Genomic DNA, 23,048 nt, shown 5'->3' on the forward strand with positions numbered 1-23,048 from the left:
TTGGAATCACTTAAAGCCAAGATTGAGTGATGCTACTTTTCTTAGAATGAAGTAAATAAAACACAAATACACGCGTGCATACACAAGACACACTAAACTTTAGAAATAAGCTACATTTTTCTCAAGAGCAGCTCTCCCAAAAGTGGTAAATAATTCTGTTGTGAACAGTCTTGATTCAGCGTCTGGTGCTTGTCCTTTAAGGATAATGGAAAGATGCTTTGCTAAAGGGGCAAGAAATTTAAGAGTGATCTCAAACTCAGACCTGAAGGTTGAGCACCTCTTGTATCTGTCCCAAAGAAGGCTAGTTGGGGTACAATCACCAGCAGTCCTACGCAAAAAAACAAAACAAAAAAACCCACACACGGGAAAGGAGTCTGATTTTAAATGAACTTGGATTGAAATCAGCATACATACCAACAAAGTTTGGGTTCCAGGATATCTTCTTAGATGCAAGTACTGGAAAATGTTGTACATCTCACAGTGCTAAAGGCTTCGCTCAGACTAATGGGCAGCCCAGTGGACATCATCAACATTAATTCAGGGATGTGATCGACCCAGCAGCTTTTCCCCTGCTTTTTACGCCATTTCTAGGTTAACATTTTAGTTCAAAGAGCAAATTAACACTTCAGGGGATAGAAACTAGAAGGACAAACTGGTTTCCCACTTCCCCGACATGTAAAATATGAGTGCAGCAAAGCAGATGTCTGTATGTAAAAAATCCCATTGATTATAAAGTTCTATCAATATCAAAAATAAAAGCCTTCACGATGGCTTGCACTTTCATAGGTTTCTGTGCTTTAGTGTAATTTAAACTTCATTTGGCCCATGACATAGACGTAGCTGTGGTGTAAATTGAACTAATGCTTGAGAATCAGTAGAAAGTTTGGACATAGGTTACTGGAAATAATGTCTACAGATTGCCTATTAAAATAAAGGAATTCCTATAAGAGCACTACCACATATTAATATAAATACGGCTTGTGCTCAAGACTTTCCTGGTGGATTTTGTCCTTTGATATTAACTCCAGTGGGATGAGATAGGTATCCCAAGTTGGGAAAACAAGAGCAAGATTGGGAGCCCTTGATGCTGTTGTATGATGACAAGTCAGAAATAAATTTTATTGGGGAAGGGGGGTAGAGGAACCGCTGATGGACTATATTATAAATCACTATTATCTAGAGTGTCTACCTATAATAAATATAAAAAAGCACAAATTTTAATTAAAACACAGAATATTAAGCTAGGGATGACTCTTATATAAACTTCAGAACAATTAAGTTAGCTTTGACGCTATGATAATATTAAAATAATTCAGGTAGACCTGGAACTGTCTTCCAAAATAAGGCTATCTGGTTGAAAACACTTCTACTGTACTGATAAAAGGCTTCTTGTACTAAGCATTTTCATCAGATACTCATCCAGTTTTCTCATTATCTTCAAAAAGCGCAATTTTATAGCATGTTATTCTGCTCATAACTAGCAGAGAATAGGAAATTTCTTTCTTGAGATTTGGTAGGAAAGTAAGAAAAAGGAATGAAATCAACACATTATTTTTTTCCTTTATAGTTTGGTCTTTAACTGTACAGCTTAACTATCATAAGATTTAGGAAAATCTGAAGTTTATGTGCTTATCTATTTATTTAACAGAAAATTGTATTTGTCAGGGATTTCTTTAGATCATAGTATTTACAGGCAGCTGACAACTAACTTTGAAAGTATATCATATAATAATCACATCTGCATTCTAACTTGAATGTGTTATTTTGCAGTCTTATAATTGTGTTGAAATATATCTCTGGCTACATGCATGGTCTGTCCAAAATTCACTGATAAATTGTTCTGACCTGCTGCTTTATGGTCGATATATATCCTGGAGGAAATACTAAGTATGGCTTTATGTATTTTTTCCTAATTTCACATACAGAAAAGTAATAGAGTTTATATTTTCTGGCATTCCTGTTTAATTGATATGATAAATGATAAATGATAGGGCTACAGGCAGAAGGGGTCTGCTTGAAAGCACAGAAGATTTCCACTGTAGTCAAAATTAGGCTAAGTAGACTAATGGTTTGAGCTAACCAGACAGCTTAATAAAATTAAGCTAACATTCTTGATATAGAAAAAACAAACTCAAAATCACCTGGGAAGCTAGAGTGCTATAACAAATTACTAATTTTTTCATACATTGAAAGTATGTGTGCATTTACTTTAACAAAAGTTCAGGCTGATTTTCTTTCATTGGGGTTTATTTGCATCTATTAGTTTGGTATTTCTTTTCACAGGATGTATGCCATACAATTTTTAAAAAAATATAACTTAATTGAATCAGCTGTTGGTGTAAATTGTGATCACGTGCCCTAGAGATACCAAGACAGAAGTGGAAAAATTATTCTAAGATGTATGGGTTGGTTATTGTTGGAAATAAGTGATTTATTGCATATGTATTCAAATTGAGATAGAGATTATAATATATGCCAAATAATATTGGTAAATTTATTATTCGTACTTTATGTTATGTTCTCAATTCAAAAGTAAATACATGCTATTATAATCAGACTCCGCATTCACAGGAATTTTAAACTTAGTCATTCAGTATTTTTATTGCACATTTTTCTAATTAACTCTGCACTCTTGAGGGCTAGAAATTTTTAAAGATTGAAAAATAATCATAGGATAATAACTGTTTGCCAAATATTGTTCATCTCTGTGCAATATAGCCTTCGTAAGTTCATTTATTGCTTATTCCTAGCTTCAATTTTTGGTTTTGCAGACTTTCACTGCATATGTTCAACTTCGACAGTGAAAAGGTTTTTATCTTTATAGAGATATTTGAACAACTTTTTCCCATAGTTAGATTAAAGGCAACTGACCTAAGATAGGATTTGCTTGTTTATACTTTAAATGAAATTACTGCCAGATAGTTCTGTTGTATCTGTACTATAAAGAGACAAACATAATTTGGCAATAGAACTGCTGGAATTTGCCTTGTTCTACTTAATAAGTGTTCTTCATAACATTGATTGCAACATAATAAATTCTTTTTATTGCTGGAGAATTTCAATAGGGCTTTAAACTTACCAAAAGACCCAGGAAATAGGTGCTAGCCAGAACTGTAGCTTAGAATTAGAGACATAGTAAACTAGGGGGTTACACTTAGCTTTTCATAAGACCTTTTTTTAATTGTTGCTTACTTAAATATTCTTTCATCATTATTTATAAGATATCACTGAGGTTTTGAGAAATCTAAAATGTTTTCCCAACTCTCCCTGATGCTTTTCTTAACATGTATGCATAGATATTTTAAAACTCTTATCAGAGGTAATATTTTGAGATCATTATTAGCCTGATTTGACTAACAATGATGTTGTATAGCAGCTTCAGAGTGAGGGCAGAAAATATTATCTCTGACTGCTTGTTAGAAAAGAGTTAATAAATCCCCAACCTTTGCTCAGGACTAAATTGAAAAGCTCTCACCATGCCTATTTTGACATTTGAATACTGTTTTCAAACCTCTTATGTCCAATCCAAGACTTCTTTCTGGTGAGTCAAAATAATTTTGAACAGATGTTAATACATGAGTTTTATGTATAAATAATTATCATTTTAGAATCAAACATGAAAAGCTGCCATTTTTTTCTTTTATTCAGGTTTGTGTGTTCAGATAAACCTGTTTAGATTGTGCCCAGTGTGATTAGATTATCATCTGTTTGCATCATTATTTTAATTGACCTTCCAATCAAAGGAATATACTATATACAACATGCTTGGACAGCTCCCTCTAGATTTTGATTATTTATTTTTCTGAATTTCAAAATGTGTTTCCCCTGATTCAAGATTTAGCTAAAATAAATGTCAATCACCTTTGCCTCTATAAATTCACTTAAGATGAAAGACTAAGAATTTTTGTCAGTATGTTTAACTGTAAAAACCAAGAACAATGAGAAATTAAGTCTCATATTAGGTATATTTTGTGGTAATCAAAGGAATGAGGACATTTCTGACATTTCAAAACTTTATTTTCTTTATTTTAAAAAATCTACAATATGAATTTTTTAAATGATTTAAATATTGTACAGTCTGGATTTTGTTTCCAATGGGGCAGATACATGGTTCTGGAAGAATAAATAAGCATTCCATTATAGTTACTGCTGCCTTCAGTTTGTCTCAAGCAATGTAGGAAAACATCTGTTTGCGCAAGAGTTTAGGTCCTGACTGTTAGGGAAATGGAAATAGAGTCTATTAATTATATGCAGTTTACTGGTGGACAAATGCCATTGGGTTTCACCCTCTATTTCCTCTGAGAGGAAAAATGTAGAGTATAGTGATATAGATTTACTAAACAGATTGGTAAACAGAGAGAGATTGTATTTTTTGACCAAAGTTATTCAATAAAATTAAAGAGGAATGCTCACTTGAGATTGGTTAAATTGGACTTTAGCGTATCATAATCTTACATATTTGGAAATATTAGAGGAATTTGTAGCCAGTGTAAGAACTGAAATTCAGTAGGACATAATCTATTGCTGCTGAATACTTATTAGCATAAAATAATGGGAATTAAATTTTAGAAACACCTTTCTGTTTTGAAGTAAGTACAGTGACATTTTATGTCACTATCTGTGACAGAATTACTGCCCAATAAATTATTTATCAAATGAATGCTACTTATAGATTAAAATCTTTGGACCTAACCAGGTTAGTCAATTATATCCTTTGACCACATTCTTACCTAGAAATAAGATGTTCCGAAGCTTCTGAAATTTAATATGATGCATCCAATATGGCAAAGTGTTGTGTGAGAAATAGGCCTCTGTGACTCAAACTGTGGTTTAAAAACTCCTGGATTAATATAGACAGATAAATGTGGGATGCTCAGATATCCTTTGACTGTCCTCTTCAGAGTTCAGTCAGTCCTGGCCATATTAGGACATTCCTGACCTTCAGCTCTATTATGGTAACCGATTTCGAGACATTAGGGGGAAAAAAGGGGGGGGGAGATTGCAGCCTGTGTAATCTTCATTAGTGTTTCTTATCCTGCAAAACAAACATTGTAATTGTATTTCCAAGGTGTTTTATTTGAGTTAGTGGAATAACTAGATTCATGTCCATGATTATTATTGAGATCACAAAGTATAGAATTAAAAACACAATTGGAATCTAATGTAGCTACACAACCATACATGAAGAAATTTTCTGAGATTAAAAGATTCCAATTCTGAATTTGAGAATACTTTTTATAATAAGTTTTTTTATACACTTAAACCTCAAGGCCACTGTATTTTATATGACTCTTTTTCCTGAGCAAAACTCAGATCTTTTGTGAGCTGCTTTCAGCAAATGAATATTGAAGTCTTTCCAAAGGTCGAAAAAGAAGGATGTTTCTGTATTCATGTAGTCCTCAAATTATGACCACAATTGGAACCAGAATTCCATTCTTAAGCAAGGCAGGTTTATGTGAGTTGTGCCTGATTTTATGACCTTTTTTGTCCCAGTTAATGAATCACTGCAGTTGCTAAGTGAATCATGTGGTTATTAAGTGAATCCAACTTTCCCCAATGATTTTGTTTCTTGGAAGTTGGCTGGGAAGGTTGCAAGCAGCAACCCCCTGGTCCCAGGATGCACAACTATAGTAAATACATGCTGGTTGCCAATCACTTGTATTTTCATCCCATGGTTGTGGAGATGCTGCAACAAGTGTGAGTGTGAGGATCGGTTGTGTCACTTTATTCAGTGCTGTTGTGACTTTGAACAGTCACTAAACAAATGGTTGTAAGTCAAGGACTACCTGTATTCCAAAAGAGTGTTTTGAAGATCCTGGAGTACCCTGGTGTGCATATCAATAATGACCCTCAAGATGATGAAATGGCAGTTGTTTTTTTTCCATCTTTCCATGCTGTGTGCATTCTGCAACCTGCCATCTACATTTAGCAGGTGCTTCAGCATTGTTAGATTGCAGACTTATCTTCCAAAAACCAAATTTTATTGGCAGACAAATTAAGGGATTATGGATTTATGAGTAAAGAAATAACTTCTTATCTATTACGCTCAGATTCAGCCAAACATTTCCTTGTGTTTATCTTTAATTGGGTCTTCTTAGTTAACAATGAGTTCAACCAATTACACTATAAGAGTATTAGAATGCGCAAATTGCACTTCTAATCTTTCTGGATTTATATTGCATGACAATCTGGGTTGTTTTAGATGTCACACCATGCCCTCTGGACACAAAATACTATTTTTCTCCCTCAGTTAAAATATAAAAAAAGCAATTTAGACAAGCCAAGAATAATACTTTGAGTTGACTTTTTAAATAAAATATTTAAACTTAGTCTAATTGATTAGATGTTTTAGTTGCTTTAATTTATGACTGTTGAAGATTTTAATATTTAGAATATGCAGTAGTTTAGTCAAAAGGAAAAAGAGACAATTGCCTTATTGAATGGTGCAATATTGGTTTTTACTCAAAAAAGGGCTAACTTTTTGAAATAGGATTTAAGCTACTGTGAAGAATATTAATTCAGTGTGTATTAGAAAGTCTGCATAGACTAGAACATTTATGATTTTAAATCAGTGTAATAAACTTTCCAAAATATAGTCTTTCCTAAAAGATGTGACTAACTTTTGAATATAAATACAATTTGCAAACCTTTTTTCAAGACAGAGTTTTACTTTCAAATTTTAATTAATTTCCAGCAAATTTTTCTTGAATGTGCATATGACACAAAAGGAAATTTGCTAGAAACTGTATTATTGTTAAAATAGGCAGATATTCTTATACTATTTGTTAAAAATGCTTTTGGTCCAATTCTGCTGTTTAGGCAATGTGAAATTAGTTTAAACTTTCCTTTATTTTTTTCTAAATGTACATCATAAAATGAATCTTATACCTAGGAAATCATTGTTATACTTTAATCATCACAGTGAATTAATCTCAATTTCGGACCTGACATCTGGATTTTTCTCTATTTTCCTGAAGAAAGAAACAACAAAACAGTCTTTGTCTACAAAACCCATAAATTAACTAAAGATTATAGGACTTTAGGTTTTTAAATTTTTTTTAACCATGATTATTCTCTGGAAATCAAATACCCTTCAAATGTTTTGGAGCAACTTCCATCATTTCCAAACAGTTTGGTCAATGTTAATTGCTTGTACCTATGATAGATATTTCTTTAAGTTATCAAATAACAAGATATTTGGCTTCAATTTTGGATTCCCATTGTAAACTATGATTATGCTGCTTCTTTGTAGCCCTTAAGCACTTTCAGTGTATATATTCATAAACTTTGAGCTGTGAAATTAAAATGTTCTGTAGTGTGATGAAGATGGCAGAACTTTAAGTAGGCTACTAGTCTGGCAGTGATGAAACACAAAATTTAGTGTTCCTGTAAGAGATTAAAAAATCCTATGAACTAGCAAAGCATAACTGCACATAGTGGTAATTTGCAGATGATAGCAAAAAGTGGCAAACTAATTCCCTGCCCTCTCCTATGTCTTCTATTAAAAGTATTTTTATGTTATTTTATGTTATAGTTTGGTATACTATTATAATCTAAAATGTATTGAGTCATCACATTTCTTTCTTCTATTCACTATCCTTTAGGCCAAAATTAGTCCAGGATTTAATTTGGTTTGTAGTTTATCTGTATGAGTACAGTAAATTGGTGAATAATTGTAATGAAGGACAATATCAAAATGTTATTTCTTGAAATGGTTTCTCTGAGATATTTGTATATAAGAGAATGTGTCCTCAGATCAAGTTAGTTTCAATAGTAGCACCAGTCAACCTTGTGGAACTTAGTAGACATAGATGATCATGTTATTAGCAGCTTCCATGGGATTTAGAAAGGGAAGAATGTGTTTTTATCCAAACGGCAACATTTTTTTACTAAAACCATCTTTGTTAGTGTTTAATGTGTATCTGTCTGGAACTAGCATGAGCAAGAATTATTATTAGATCTTATTACATACATACAACAAATCATGATGTTTTACATTAAGTTTCAGTAGCTATGTGTTTTTCCAGGCCAAAGATCAGTTGGCATGATGGGGTGTTATTTTTAATAAAAGAGGTAGGGTCAAAACGAATATGTCAGCAGGTCAAATTAAAAATTAAATTCTCCATGATTTAAATTTATATTGAAATTTAGTTTTATTTAATATAGATCAAATTATTTAATTGTTTAAATAAAGTCCACATGATCACTTCTTATGTATTTCATAATTTTCCCTATCTATGTAGCCTACTTTGGGAGGACTTCTCTAAGCTACATCCCACTTCATAGAAGTTTGTGAAGCCAGGAAGGAGTTATTGGATCATAATGGATTCATTTCACTTCATTCTTGACTAGTTTTAAATTAATGGTCTTTATTATATACAAAATGGGAAACTTTGGGTGGATGATTGTTATTCTTTGCTAGTGTTAAAACTCACCTCCCAGGGTTATTGCTGTGGGGAAGATTGGAGCAGGAAGGAATATTAGGTATATTTGTTGCCTTGAGTTATTTATAAAAATAATTCACATCACCTGACCCAAGTTCAGTTGCTTTTTTGTTTTTGAAAGACATAGCAGATTCATAAACATGGACCAAGGTTGGACCAAGGTTGAACCCAGAGGTATCTGCAAAGTGATCAAAGGATTATAGATGATGAAAGCTTTATGGCACTGTTGAAATTTAAGCTTGGCTTCTTCTGTACTTACATTTTGACCTTCAATGTACATTTTAAAAGGGCAAAGCTTATGTTGCAAGACTGCTATGCTGCTTTTATCCATTTGTTGAAAAAATTGCATTCTGCAGATACATATGGTTGAGTCTCTGACAAGATCAATGGACCATATAGATGGTGTTAAATAGAATAGAAAAAATAATTCTCTATGTGGAAGACTAGTTCTGTTCATTCATGGCTTGCTTTACTTGTTTGCAAAAGTTTTGATAACTTTATGAAATTAGAACCTAATTTTTGTTGAAAACCCTGCATTCTAATGTAGAGGTTTATGTCCATGTCAGATCTATCCGATATTTGTAAAATCTTTCCTACCAAAACTGCTGTTTATTTAAAACTGACACAGTGATAATGAATATTACAGAGGTACCTAGGGCACCTACAAAGAAGTCAAAAAAGTCATAATTGTGACAGTGCAAAATACTGCCCCTTTTTCACATATGTGACACACATGAAAAGGGTAGAGCACAGAGTCATGCCTAACAGACTCAGCAAAAATCCCACATAAATTGGTTTGAGGATCTTATGTTAATTATTACATTCTGAAAACAGAAGCACTTATTTCAACATATTAGACTAAGACGTTAACTGTAGCCAATATGATTCAGTTACTATTTAAATCTGCAGATATTTCAAAATGCAGTTCTACAAATATGTATTACATAGTAAGTATTGGATTTTGTGAATGAATGTATCTGCAACTGCACCTCACATATTTTCATTTTTTACATGCTTGTTTTGTACCAGCTTGCATTTTTCTAAGAATCTATTTAAGGAGATACTTACTCAAAGTTAGCTTCCAAGCAGAAAAGGCCTAGGTGTGGCATTTTGTTTTTAGATAAATTAAAAGCAACTAAGGATAATTACTAAATACATACCAGTATATGTGCAATTTGCTTTAAGTCCCACTGTTTATGATAGGAGACTAACAAAACGTTTCCACTGCTTTCTATCCTTGCTGTTTCACCATAGCTAGCATACTAGGCAGTTCTATATTTTATCCGTTCTTCCCACCGACTCTAATAGAATGCATTTAAATTTGGAAATTCCTAGGCAAGTATTGGACTATTTTTTGTGGATGTACTTGAGGCTCTGGATGGGGAGATATACAGCCATTTGCATTACCGCTGGTATTCCTTAGACTCCTCTAGTCAGGAACTGCCAGGAGAAAATCTGAATTGGCAGCCTGTTCCAGCCTAGTCTCAGAGGACCCTCTCAGAGAATATCTTGCAGAGATTTGGCACTCGAGGCTGATTAGCCTGCCTCCCAGGAGGCATGGATTGGTTTCTTTACCTATATGCTGAAATCATTCCTCTAAAAACCAGGCACTCTATATTTTGGTTGAATTTTATCTAATATTTGTAATGAATTGTCAGCTGCTTAAGTGCATCCAATTGTAATGGCTGTCAAACTAAAAGTGATTATGAAACTTCAACTCTCTGAGCTATTCCTTAAACTCAGTCAAATTAAACTTTTCAAATGCCTCAAGCCAATTGATTTATAGTCAATGCCTTCTATCTAGATAAGCCTGAGAGTTGAAATGCAATCATTTGAAGAGTGGAGCCTGGAGATAATGATTTTCCTGATGTAATTATTTTTCGATTAAGCAACAATCCTACCGTGCTGCTTTATTTTATATACAATTATCTAATATTTTGTTAACCTGATTTTTGAGAAATACTCTTTAAGAAACCTAGGAACTGTCCAACACAGGAAGAAACATCTCTCTCATTCTACTGTTACTCTAATTCCACATCATAATTCATTTGTTTCTGATGGTTGAGAGGAATCTCATTGCACATAATGCTGTTGAAGGGCTGGGTGTTGAGATAGCATACAGACATCCCCATCACTAGAGGGCTCTTTCATAATATATTTTACCCCTGTTCCAGGGGAGTGATTTCTAGGTTGGCCTCGAATTAGATTCAAGCCTACCTCGAAGCAAAGACTGGAAGTGATTAAGTAATATTAAGTAAAAAAATCTTGGGATAACAGCAGCCTACCTCCAGTACGACATGAGGACAGATGGCAACTACTCTCAGTATGAATGCTGCAAACTTGTGGTATGTTTCAAAGCTTGCAAGGCTGTGTCATATCTTTGGGGTTTCCCTTTCATTGGAATCAGTGGAACTCCATCCAAAGAATAGAAGGAAAGTGAGTTATCTTTCAGGAGAGTTTCTTTTCTTATCTGTTTAATATGGAAAAATTCACTTTATAAATATTTGAAAGAGAGCTTCCAACTTTGGCACTAATGGAAATACTGGATACTTTTCATATATATTTAGAAGGTTATTTGAAAAAGAAATGTTCTGTCTTTTTTATATAATTTTTAATCAAATACAGATATTCTGATTACTACGTCTTGGTTTCCTATCAGACTGTACATGCAAAAATAAAACTAGTTCAGGTCTCAGAATCTCGAGTTGGGGGTGGGGGAACCAACCGTTTGAAGTGCTTTGCCAGCTTTTGGTATATTGTGCATTTTGTGTGTGTATATATAATATATGTAAATTATAAATAGATATATAAATAGATTCATATGGTTAAATGTTTAGTGTTTTTTCACTGTTCTCCAAGGAAATAAAGGTGTTTTGTATTGCTTTATGAACTGATTTAAAAGACTTCATAGGATGACTAAAATATTTTACAGCTATTTCAGCCCAGAAATGGGTAGTTCTGCTCCGATGTAAATCTCACCATTGTTTTTGAAAGCAGAATTTTAGGTTTTAAGCTGGCCCTACTGAATAGTACCAGGTAAAATGCACTTTCTCGTGGCATGCAGTCTATTTTCTCTGAATGAGCTTTCCAAACTAGAGACCACAACACGTTTACATTTGTGTGTGTGTGTCCTGTTTTCTTCCCTGCCTAACAAGAGTTGCAGAACTTGAAATCTTTAATCTTTTGGGCGAAGAGGATGGAAAGAAAAACAATATGCTACTGAAGTAATAGGACATAAGATCTATCATTAGGAATAGATTATTAGTCCATCTGTTAAAATCCATTGTAGTGATAGTCTCAGTAAGTGAGCTGTACTTTGTAATTCTTGGCTGTGACAAATATGCCTTTGCTTTACTTGTCATAAAACTGTTTTACTGTTAATGGCTATTTCTTTGGTTGCATTTGCTTGAACTTAGTCGGAAGACCTTATTCAGACTGTTATGATGTCCATAAATGCAATTTAAATGCATTTAAAATTGATTTGCTACCATGGAGTGTGCTGAATTATTTCATTTAATAAAAGCTTTTGTGTAAGTGTTTTCATGTGTGATTTGTTTCTGTTAGCTTTTGCTCTTATTATAGTGAAACAAAAGTGTACGAGTGTTTTAGGAAGAGAAAATCAGTTATGTCTATTGTGCTGCATTAAGTAATCCAACACTGGAAGTAACGGAAATAATTACTTATCAGAATGTTTAAAATTCCAGCATATTTTGAAGTAAGATCCTTTCATTATGAGAGAGTTTAATATAGACACAGGACAGAGATATGTTTTCTATAGCTAAAGACAAAAACATGGTGCTACCACTGAAGTCTTTCAACATTACTACCATGTTGCCATTCATTTGCATTGTGCCATATCTGTAGTTAGAATTGCATTTCTCAATAATCCAAATATTTAGTCAGAAAGCAAGTTGCACTTGTCAGTGAAAGCATCGTTATTGTTTCAATTGTTTCAGCTCCCAGTTGAAATTTCTAAAAGTCAACTATTTAAATGTTGGACAATGTTTATTACAGTGTGCCCTCCTATGGTGACAAGTATGGCTACAGTCTTAAAAGTCACAAAACTGCACAGGCTGTTTGGTGGTGGATGAGTTGGGCTCAGATTGTGCTTTCCCGTTGCAAAAGTTATATTTGGCTCTTGACGGGTTTGCCAGAAGCTGCTCTCCCTCAAAATATTAGTTAAAAGCAGGACAAAAGTGGTATGGTTTTATTTTCAACTTTAATCAATATTAAATACAATTAATATGATTATCCATCTATGCTTTTTATTCTCAGAGACTGCCTGGACAAGTCCCTGGATGGACATGACAGAATGGAAGAAAACTTTTTTATTATTATTTTTCTCTTCTATAACATTAAATGCTACAATTTGCTACTTTTTGGGTCCACAACTGGAATTATTGGGAGTCACATGCATGCTTGGAATCTTTGAACAGACACAATATTCACATACGCAAGTTCTTTAACCTGGAGTGGGATGATAGCAAATGATGGGTAAGTTACATGGCATATTAGTCCAGATATGCATAACAACATTACTTTCCAATTCATTTTCCAACAAAAAAGGGAAGGAATTTTACAATTTGCCCAAATCAATATCTCTATATGTTTTAATCACATTTTAACTATCTTCAATGTATTTATAGGCCATCTAACACCATTATGATTCTAGGCAGGTATAAGATAATTTAAAACAACGAAATACAAAACAATACAGAAAATAAATATCCAGTAAAAATAGCACAAGACTAACAAACCCATCTTCTGTAAGAGGTGCACCATTCACTCCACCCAAGGCTTGTGGGAAGAGCAAGATTTTGAGGGCTCCTTTGATTAAAGTCAGGGTGGAGGCTCATATAGATTTCAGGAGAGGTATCATTCAAGAGGCAGGAGCTGTAACACATTATACTCCATTTTCATGAGTCACACAGATGTCACTGTTTATCAAGGCACCCAGAGCATTCCAACTTCATTGCATCATATGGGATGAGTAGAAACTGCAGAAGATAAATGATCCTTTAACTAACTAGACCCAATGTTTGATCAAAGACAAACAAAACATAGTAAAACGTTATGCAAAAGTGGGGATTATTTTGGTTCAGGGGGTGACTGATGCTTTGGGAGAGTTAAGGGCAGTGGTGAAATCCTCCGCAGTTTGCCACCGGTTCACTGTCTACGCATATGTGGTGCGTGCCAAATGCAAGCTTTGTGAGTGCATGTGCACTGCACACCAAATGCACGCTTCATGTGGAAAAAGGAGGTTTAAGAAGGTAAGTAGAACAGCAGGGGGGGGGGGAAATCAGCTGTGCCATGCGATTTAGATTTGCTAGAAAGCAGGATTTCTAGAATTTTTTTGCTACCAGTTCACCCAAACCAATAGCTTTTATTACTACCGGTTCGCCAAAACTGGTAGCATTTCACCCCTAGTTAAGGACCATCAAAGAGAGAGTTATGGGGGATAACGAATGAGGCTCTCTCACATGAGCTGGTCTGGAACCACTTTATCAAGTCACAGCAATTTTTAATCAAACTTCAACACCATGATCAAAAGGAGCACTAGTGTAGGTGTACTAAAAGTGATTTCAGGAGCCACTACTTTGTTTGCCATGATGTGTCCCTTCAATATAACCAATAGAGGGGTAAAACATTAAAACAAGGTCAGTGTTCAATGCTATAGCAGATACACTATGTGCGCAATCCCTGGGATTTAGAAATCTGGCTTGAACAGTCCTGTCTGAATCCATGGATAACCGTTGCCAATCGAAGTAAATAGGATTAAGCTAACAGAACAAGGAAGCTTTCTAGATGCCAACAAAATCCACCTAAAGCAAAAATAGCAAATGTGACCTTCTAGATACTGTTAAACTACAATTGCTATCATTCCCTTATCATTGGCCATAAATTGATGGAAGTTGGACCTCAGCACCATTTGTTCATTTCAAGCTTAATGAATGCTTGACAAAGTTAAGTTATTTATTCCTAACTTTTTAATGGGAGCGAAAACAGATTTTTGCATTGTTCTCTTGGTCTTTATGGTATACATTTATACTATAAGAATTATATAGCATCCTTAAAAAAAAAAATCCTCTTGATGTATCCTTTTTGTGAGATGAGTCTGTTGTGAATCACCATCTTTGCAGATGGAAAATGGAAACAGCATCTCTTGGTTCAGAGTGAAATAAAACAGGATAACATAGCAAGAAGATTCAAAATATAGAATTTCAAACACAGGAAATATCTTGATGGCCCTACATAAAATCCAGTACAAAGGCTTTGTTGTACATCTTTGCAATTCAAGGTCCATAATTTGGGATGTATTACACATTTGGGTTGCAAAGCTCCAGACAATTACTAGAAGGCAGTCTAGAGACAAAAAGTTAACTCCTGTCATCTAGTGGTCATCTAACATTTTTGCATCCTCACTGTCAGCCTGATTTGAGCAGCTCCTTAGGTGATAACTTTGGAGATCTTTGCCTTGCCATTATTTCCAGTGTTACACTATTATTGTAGTGTATTCATATTAATAAGCACAAATAGTTGCTGGTTATTGGTTACCAGCCTGAGATATACACACATAAAATAATAATTAAATGCACACTTTGGAAACAGGAGCAGAGATAAATTTCATTTAACAGAAACATTGATTTTGCAAAGTCAAATACTTTGGAGAGAGAGAATTGATTGCAAACATAGGAATTCTACATTTCTTTTTAAAAATCTATTGAAAATTCTTGTTTGAAGCTAAGCCTGCATCTATAGAATGCATTGCATTGCCTCTATAGAATGCATTTATAGAATGCATTGAATTTCAGACTAGCTAACCATATTTTATGAACCCAATTCATGTGGTCAATTTATGATTCATGAGAAGCCCTAAGATTAGATTAAGAAAGCAAAGCTTCATACAATGGCATGTAGCTGACTTTGCTAAGCAGACGTCAGACCTCATTAATATTTGTGTAGGAGACTACCAGAAAAATCTCAGGACTGTGGGCTGAATAAGGCTTCCCCATTAATAAAAAATATTGTGAAAAAACAGAATGGCAAACCACTTCTGTATCATAAATAAAGCATGTATTTATATTTTGCACTTCGTAAACATAATGAAAAATTATTTTGCATGGACACAAACATAATCTCATTGTGGCTCTAATTTTACAAGGGTGGCAGATACAAAGCTAACGCTAACCCTGAACACGTCTTTCTCCAATCTTATGACACCTCCCGTCTGTTGACATTACAATTCTCAGAATTCCAAACACAATCAAAGAATTCTGGTAATTGAAGCCTTATCAGACCTGGAAGGGTCAATGGGTTAGGGAGGGAATTCCAAAATATTTTCAAAATAAGAAATTAGGGCATGCAATGTCAATGCTATAAGGCTGTCTTTAGAAATGTTCAGCCTCCAAATTTGTTTTGGAACCAAAATACAAAACCATTGTATTAGAAGGTACAGCACTAGCACTTAGATTTTCCATATGCTTTACAGCACTCTTTGAGCTTGTTTACAAATATTAGCATATTGCTCCCAACAATCTGGGTTCTCATTTTATCAACCTTGGAAAGATGGAAGGTTGAGTCAAACTTGAGCTGGTCAGGATCAAATTCCAGGATCAAATTCTCAGTGGGCAGAATTAGCCTGCAATACTGCAATGTAACCACCAGGGCTCCTTGTATCAGAAGATAAGTAAATACTTACAATGTACTCCCCCCGGGAATAGGGGCACTGTTATATAGGATTTGTATTTTTATGGTGGATGGGAAGACTTTTTCATGTAAATATGCACCCAGTTATGGACCAACCACTGAGATTCTGTGACTGTGTGTGGAGTTGTGATTGTTTTTCTCTGTCAGTGCTGCAACTCATTATAGACTAAAGATATCCCTTCTGCAGAATTCTGATACCTTAAATAATCAGTATTACCTGCTCAAGCCCAATTTCATTTCAATTCTGAGATCACATTCTGTTGTAAAGAGGGAACTTCAGTGGTTGCAACTTCTTAAGACAAATTCCCACATCAGCACAACTATTAAAAGTGCAATTGCACATTTTTTTTCATCTAGCTACTTGACCCCGATGATATGCACAGAATCACATCCATGAAAATGAAGCTCCCACTTGTTTACTCAAAAAGAGCATGTACTATACTCAGTGATGCACTCTCTACTGAAAATTTAGCCTGTGAGAAAAATCTTATACGCACACATACACACTGCTCAAGTTCTTCAATGATGACCCATTGTTTAAAAAAACAACAACCAGAGTTCCTTAATCCTCTTACCTGATTTGAACCATGAACTAATATGACTGGTTCACAAACGTGCAGCACAACTAATCGGTCACATTTTAATCTCCCAGCTAATCTCAACCCTTCACTCTCTCTTTCTCTCTCTCTCTCTCTCAATCTCTCTCTCTCTCTCTCACACACACACACACAACACACATTTGGAAGCAAGTCCCATTATAAACTATAAGGCTTGCTTCCACATTCCACGTGGACCTTACTAGCAGTTGAGTTAGATCAGGCTCCAAGGATAGTAAATCAAGAAAATCTCTCGGAAATATACAGAAATGCCTTAAGTATGCATTCTGTTTTTATTAGCCAACAAGTGCTTGACAGAGAAAAAAATAATGTGGCAGAATTGTCATCACCATAAATACATTCATACATTAAATTGCTTGTTTTTAGTCAGCTTTTAGACAAACACATTCTGTATGGAGTAATTTTTTTGTGTGTGCATGGGGGGGGGGGAGTTTGTTTATTTGAACAGATCAGGCACAAAACCAAAAAGAAATTCCCAAGAGAGCATCTGTTGTTATTAGGATTAGTGTGAAACACGACTTGACAACAAAATCTTCACATGAAAGCTTGGGTTGAAAGACAACATTAAAGGCGCTGCTATTCACCCCACTTGCTAATCATCTGGAAACGTTACTAACACAACACACACACACACACACACACACACACACACACACACACACACACACACACACGATCTTTTTAGAAAACGCCGAACATTTTCGATCGTCATAGATCTCTTTATTATGGGGAAGCGAAAGCTTGGCTTGCTATAAACTCAGCCTCACATGGCGTCCCTTGCTTAAAGTTTAACCCCACCAGCTGCTGGCCACCACTCTCCGGATTCCCAGCCCAGATGGGCTGTTCGGCGATTCTCAAGCAGAGGAAAACGCTACTAACAACAGCAGGGTCGCCACGAACGTCGGGATCTTCCAGGACCCGCATGCTAAACGGAGTAAACCCCCTTGTCTTGCTCCGCGAACGCTTTAACATCCTTCCGGCACCGTCCTAGGAGTTTGCGCATGACGAGGGGCGGGAGGAAAGGAAAGAAAGGGTTTCTATGGCACCAGCCAACAAACAGGAGTCGATCCAGCCCGGGAGTTGTTTTTTTTTCCCACCGAGTCGCAGCTGCAGATTCCCCTTTCGAGAAAGAGGTGTCGGTGATGTCGATGGGTGAGTTTATGGCTGCTGGGCGTTTTCAAAGGAGGCAGAGTGAAAAGCGAAGCTCGAAGATCTGCTCAGATCCTTGAGCATCCTTGAGCATCATTTTACAGGGGTCTCCAACCTTGGCAACTTTAAGACTTGTGGACTTCAACTCCCAGAATTCCTCAGCCAGCAAAGCTGGCTGAGGAATTCTGGGAGTTGAAGTTCACAAGTCTTAAAGTTGCCAAGGTTGGAGACCCCTGGATTAGTAGTGGGCATCAGGAGACAAGATGCATTTCTGGTGGGGATGCTGACACTGACCTTGGCGATTGAGAGGCTCACATTCCAGTCTAGCTACGGGGGAAGAAGAGTCGTTTATTTCTACCTATTGCCCCAGTTTCTCAAATGGAGAAGGAATTATCGGGTTTTGTGCTTCCAAAACCAGAAAGGATGGACCATCATTCTTGCTCTTGGTTCTAGTGTAGTGACCTCGACAAGGCTGGGGAGCCCATTTGTCCTCCTGAATCAGTTCAGGACACACAAGCTCAGAAGTTGGAAGCGCCAGGAGGAGGGAAAATTGGGTGGGCTCTGTAGAAAAACGGGTGGGTCATCAAACTCCAAACTGGATATTGTTGTTCCTTCTCCTCTGTTAATAGCTGCACCAACATAGCAATAGCACTTAGACTTATATACCACTTCACAGTGCTTTACAACTCTCTCTAAGCGGTTTACAGAGTCAGCATATTGCCCCCAACAATGTGCACTTACTGTACTTACTCATCCATTGCTCTCCAATCTCCCCTTTGAGAATGATCTAGTTTGCTGCTCCAGAGCTGAGCCAGCACATATGTTTCTTAGATTTCTGACTTCTTACCCTTGCCCTCTTTTTGTAATAGTTCCGAGAAAAATCCTGGAGAATTTGAAATCTTGCCCAGTCATTTTGTCTGGTTCCAATAAAGATTTTAGCTAATTTTAGTTTTGGATTCTTTCTGAACTAGCATTTCTATGATTGCCTTCGATATAACGGAATAATTGGGTTTCTAGCACCGAGTCAAAAATGAATTGACTGGGGTGTAAAATATTAACGCTGGATTGCTACAGAGGTGATTGACAGCCTGATCCAATCCATGAGTCTTCAAGCCAGTTGGAAGTCCTTTGAAGATTATAAAAAGGGCAGTGCCAAAAAGCTGCAGTGTCACATAACAGCTAATCAGGTACATTCAGGAGTCTCAGGCATGAAGGGCAGAGCAGAGCAATAGGTTCCTACTCCTGAGGAACTTAAGTGCTACCACAAAGAATATCATTATACATTTTGACATTACCACATGCACAGACATTACCACATGTCTGTGCAGATTTACTCAGGTAGAAATTCAACTGAGTTCAAAACTGCAACGGTATACGTACACCCTTAGTATTCAAATAATCTTCTCTAAACAAACAGTACTTCTCCAAACAAGGGCTTAGTAATCAATGAAATATTAATGAATGTAGCAGACATGCATCATGAAATTCTATGAAATACAAAATGAAAGTAGCAAAAGAACATCAACCTTGTACAAACTTAATGTTAAGACAAAACATAGGAAAGATGTCAACTCAGGCTGTTTGTCTGTAATTAAACCCTTGGGCAGATCCAGTTTTAAACTTAAGTAGCATATACACTTCAATCCTCTACATATCTATTCAGAAGAATGGCCTTGCTTAGGCGCCATCAATCAGGCAGGTGCATCTAGTGGGAGAAGAGAAGCATGCCTTCTCTGTTAGGTGCCTTTACTCCGAAATAATATTCTCCCACTCAATGGATCTGAATGGCTCCCATCCTGAGTATGTTGCATGAAGCTATTAAAGACCTGGTTATTCTCCCAGACTTGGGGCAGGATAAAAGTTGAGCCCCTATTGAATGTGGAAGGGATGGGGTTGGTTACTTTATATGTCCATCTGTGTCTGTCTGTCTATCATTCTCTCTCTCTCTCTCTCTCTCTCTCTCTCTCTCTCTCTCTCTCTCTCTCTCTCTCTCTTCTATCTATATCTATATCTATATTTATTCTATCTGTCTGTCTATCATCAACATCTATTGATATTGGGGGCGAATCATTGGTCCCCACGGATGGGGCTCGCAACTTGGGTGTCCTCCTGGATTCACGGCTGTCGTTAGAAGAGCATGTGACGGCCGTGTCCGGGAGGATTTTTTATCAGGTTCGCCTGATCTGCCAGTTGCATCCCTATCTAGATCGGGACTCCCTACACACAGTCACTCATGCCCTCGTTACTTCTCGTCTGGACTACTGCAACGCTCTCTACATGGGGCTCCCCTTGAGGTGCACTCGGAGGCTCCAACTGGCGCAGAGTGCGGCCGCGCGGGTGGTGATGGGAGCGACATGGAGTTCCCATGTAACACCTCTCCTGCGCGAGCTGCACTGGCTCCCGGTGGTCTTCCGAGTGCGCTTCAAGGTTTTGGTTATCACCTTTAAAGCGCTCCATGGCTTAGGACCTGGTTATTTACGGGACCGCCTGCTACCACCAATAGCCTCCCACCGGCCAGTACGCTCCCATAGAGATGGGCTCCTCCGGGTGCCGTCGGCCAAACAATGTCGGCTGTCGGCCCCTAGGGGGAGAGCCTTCTCTGTGGGGGCACCTACGATTTGGAACGAGCTCCCCCCGGAGATACGTAGGATCCCGGATCTGCGCACCTTCCGCCGCGCGCTTAAGACTTTTCTATTTTATCAAGCTGGCCTGGCCTAAATCTTCCCCTTTTTAAATGTGGAAATTTTAAATTTTTAAATTTTAAATTCGTCTTATTTATAGGGGCATGGGTAAGGCGTTTTAAATTGGGGAGCCATTTTGGATTTAATTCTGTTTTAAACGTATTTTTAATGTTTATATTGTATGTTTTTGAATTTTGGCTGTTCACCGCCCCGAGTCCTTCGGGAGAGGGGGCGGTATAAAAATCTAATAAATAAATAAATAAATAAATAAATAAATCTGTTGATCTGCCACTCATGATAGCTTTTTTTGTTATTTGTCTATTTTTTACTTTGCCTCCCTTTTGTTCAATCTTGTTCAATTTTCAGGGACTACGTAGACAAGTCTCTGCAGTTTCCTTGACAAGTGGTTTGCCATTGCCTGCTTCCTAGGGCTGAGAGAGAGTGATTGGCTCATGGTTACCCAGCTGGCTTTGTGCCTAAGGCAGATCTAGAACTCAGGGTCTCCCGGTTTCTATCCTGATTCCTTAACTACTATACCAAACTACCTTTCATATTTACTTTACTTTTTTATAATTAAAAGGGGCCTATAAATTGCATAAAAATAATGTTATGTATATAAGGAAAGATAAGGAAAGAAATGCAATATTCATTTGGAAGCTTTTAAAAATCTTCATTGTTTTCCTGAAACAAGAGATGAAAATGGCATCCCCCCCCCCCCATCAGTGTGTAGCTACTAATACATTCATGTATGATTTGCACTTCCTTTTTTTTAGTGAGATGAACTCCGTCAATTCATTTGAAGCTGAGTACATAACAAATTTGCAAAAACAAATCTGCTTACTAGAATATGAGACAGCTTATCTATATCCTTTTAAAATAACACAATTTTATTACAAGTATTTATGGTGGTTCCAAATTAGTGTTATTTCTTAACAACTTTAAAATGTTCTGTATTTTGAATACCAAGAATCCATGCCTGTTTGTTATGAAAAAATACAATTTATTGGATTAATTTGCTCTTAAAAACACAATGTGATAGGGTTTTTTTCCTTTCCTCAATAGTTCGCTTTATTTAGGACAAAATTAAGTCACACCTTTTGTTAACAATATATCATGTACTTTCTCTGTTTCCAACACTAAAATTGGAATGACACTTATTTATTTATAAATTTGTAAGACCACCTTACTCACAAAATGTGACTGGAGGCAGCTAACATAAGATTAAAAGGAATAAAAGATTAACAAAAAATATCAAAGAACCATGACAATACAATATAAATAATACAGAGATTAAAAATCAAAACATCTTCAAAATCTTCAAAATGTTAGTTTTCCAGATGGGCTAATCTAATGTCTTAATTTAGTTCCCAGAGGAAATACGAAGTTTTTAACCCCTTATGGAAGGCCAGCAGAGTTAGGCCATCTGAATCTTGAGTATGTGTTCCAAAGGAAAGGCACCATTACAGAGGAATCATGTCTTCTGGCATTGTGACATAGAGGGGACCTGAAGCATGCCCAGTCTGTCAGACTTCATGGGATGGGGAGACATAACTTGAGGTAGGGGTTCCCACAAATAATATACCCTTGTGCAGTGGTGAAATCTAAAATTTGTTACTACTGGTTCTGTGGGCGTGGCTTGGTGGTGGTGGGGTAATGTGACTGGGTGGGCATGGCCAACTTTTTTTTTTTTTTTTACTTTTAAAACCATTTTTTCTACAACCTCTTCGGCCGAAGAGGTTGTTAAAAAATGCTTTTAAAAGCCTTGACGATCCCAGCTGAGCTGCGCAATCATCAGAGGCTTTTTTTTTTACTTTTAAAAGCATTTTTTCCTCCAAAGAGGTTGTAGAAAAAATGCTTTTAAAAATTAAAAAAAAGCCTCTGTTGATCGTGCAGCTCAGCTGGGAATGGGAGGGAGGGCAGGGATTTTTGCTACTGGTTCTCCAAACCACCCACCACCATCACTACTGGATCAGGCGATCCGGTCTGAACCGGGAGCATTTCACCTCTGCCCTTGTGCTATAAAGGTTTTTGTAGGTAATAAGATGTACCTTGAATTGCACCCAGAGCCTGTAGAAAGCTAGTGCAATGGTAATGTTACATTGGCACCTTTAACTACAGTATCTATATCAGTTTCTTCTGGACCAATTGTAACTTCTGAATGGTATTCAAAAGTAACCCCAGATGCAGTGTTGCAATAGCCCAGGTGGAGGGTAATGAAAATATGGGTAACCAAAAGCAAAGCCTCCTGATCATGGAAGAGATTCTACTGGCATACAATATGTAATTGTAGAAAGGTCCTTTTGACCACTACTACTACAAGGACCCTCCAGATTGCACACCAGTTCTGTCTGGGGGGAATACAATCCCATCTACAACTAAATAGAGAAAGTCTTCAGATCCAGGGGGCCTAAAATCCAGAGTCACTCAGTCTTGTTTTGATTAAGCAAACT

Source organism: Pituophis catenifer, unplaced genomic scaffold (assembly GCF_029215685.1).
Source record: "Pituophis catenifer annectens isolate HBS135680 unplaced genomic scaffold, rPitCat1.0.hap2 SCAF_3, whole genome shotgun sequence".
Taxonomy (NCBI): domain Eukaryota; kingdom Metazoa; phylum Chordata; class Lepidosauria; order Squamata; family Colubridae; genus Pituophis; species Pituophis catenifer.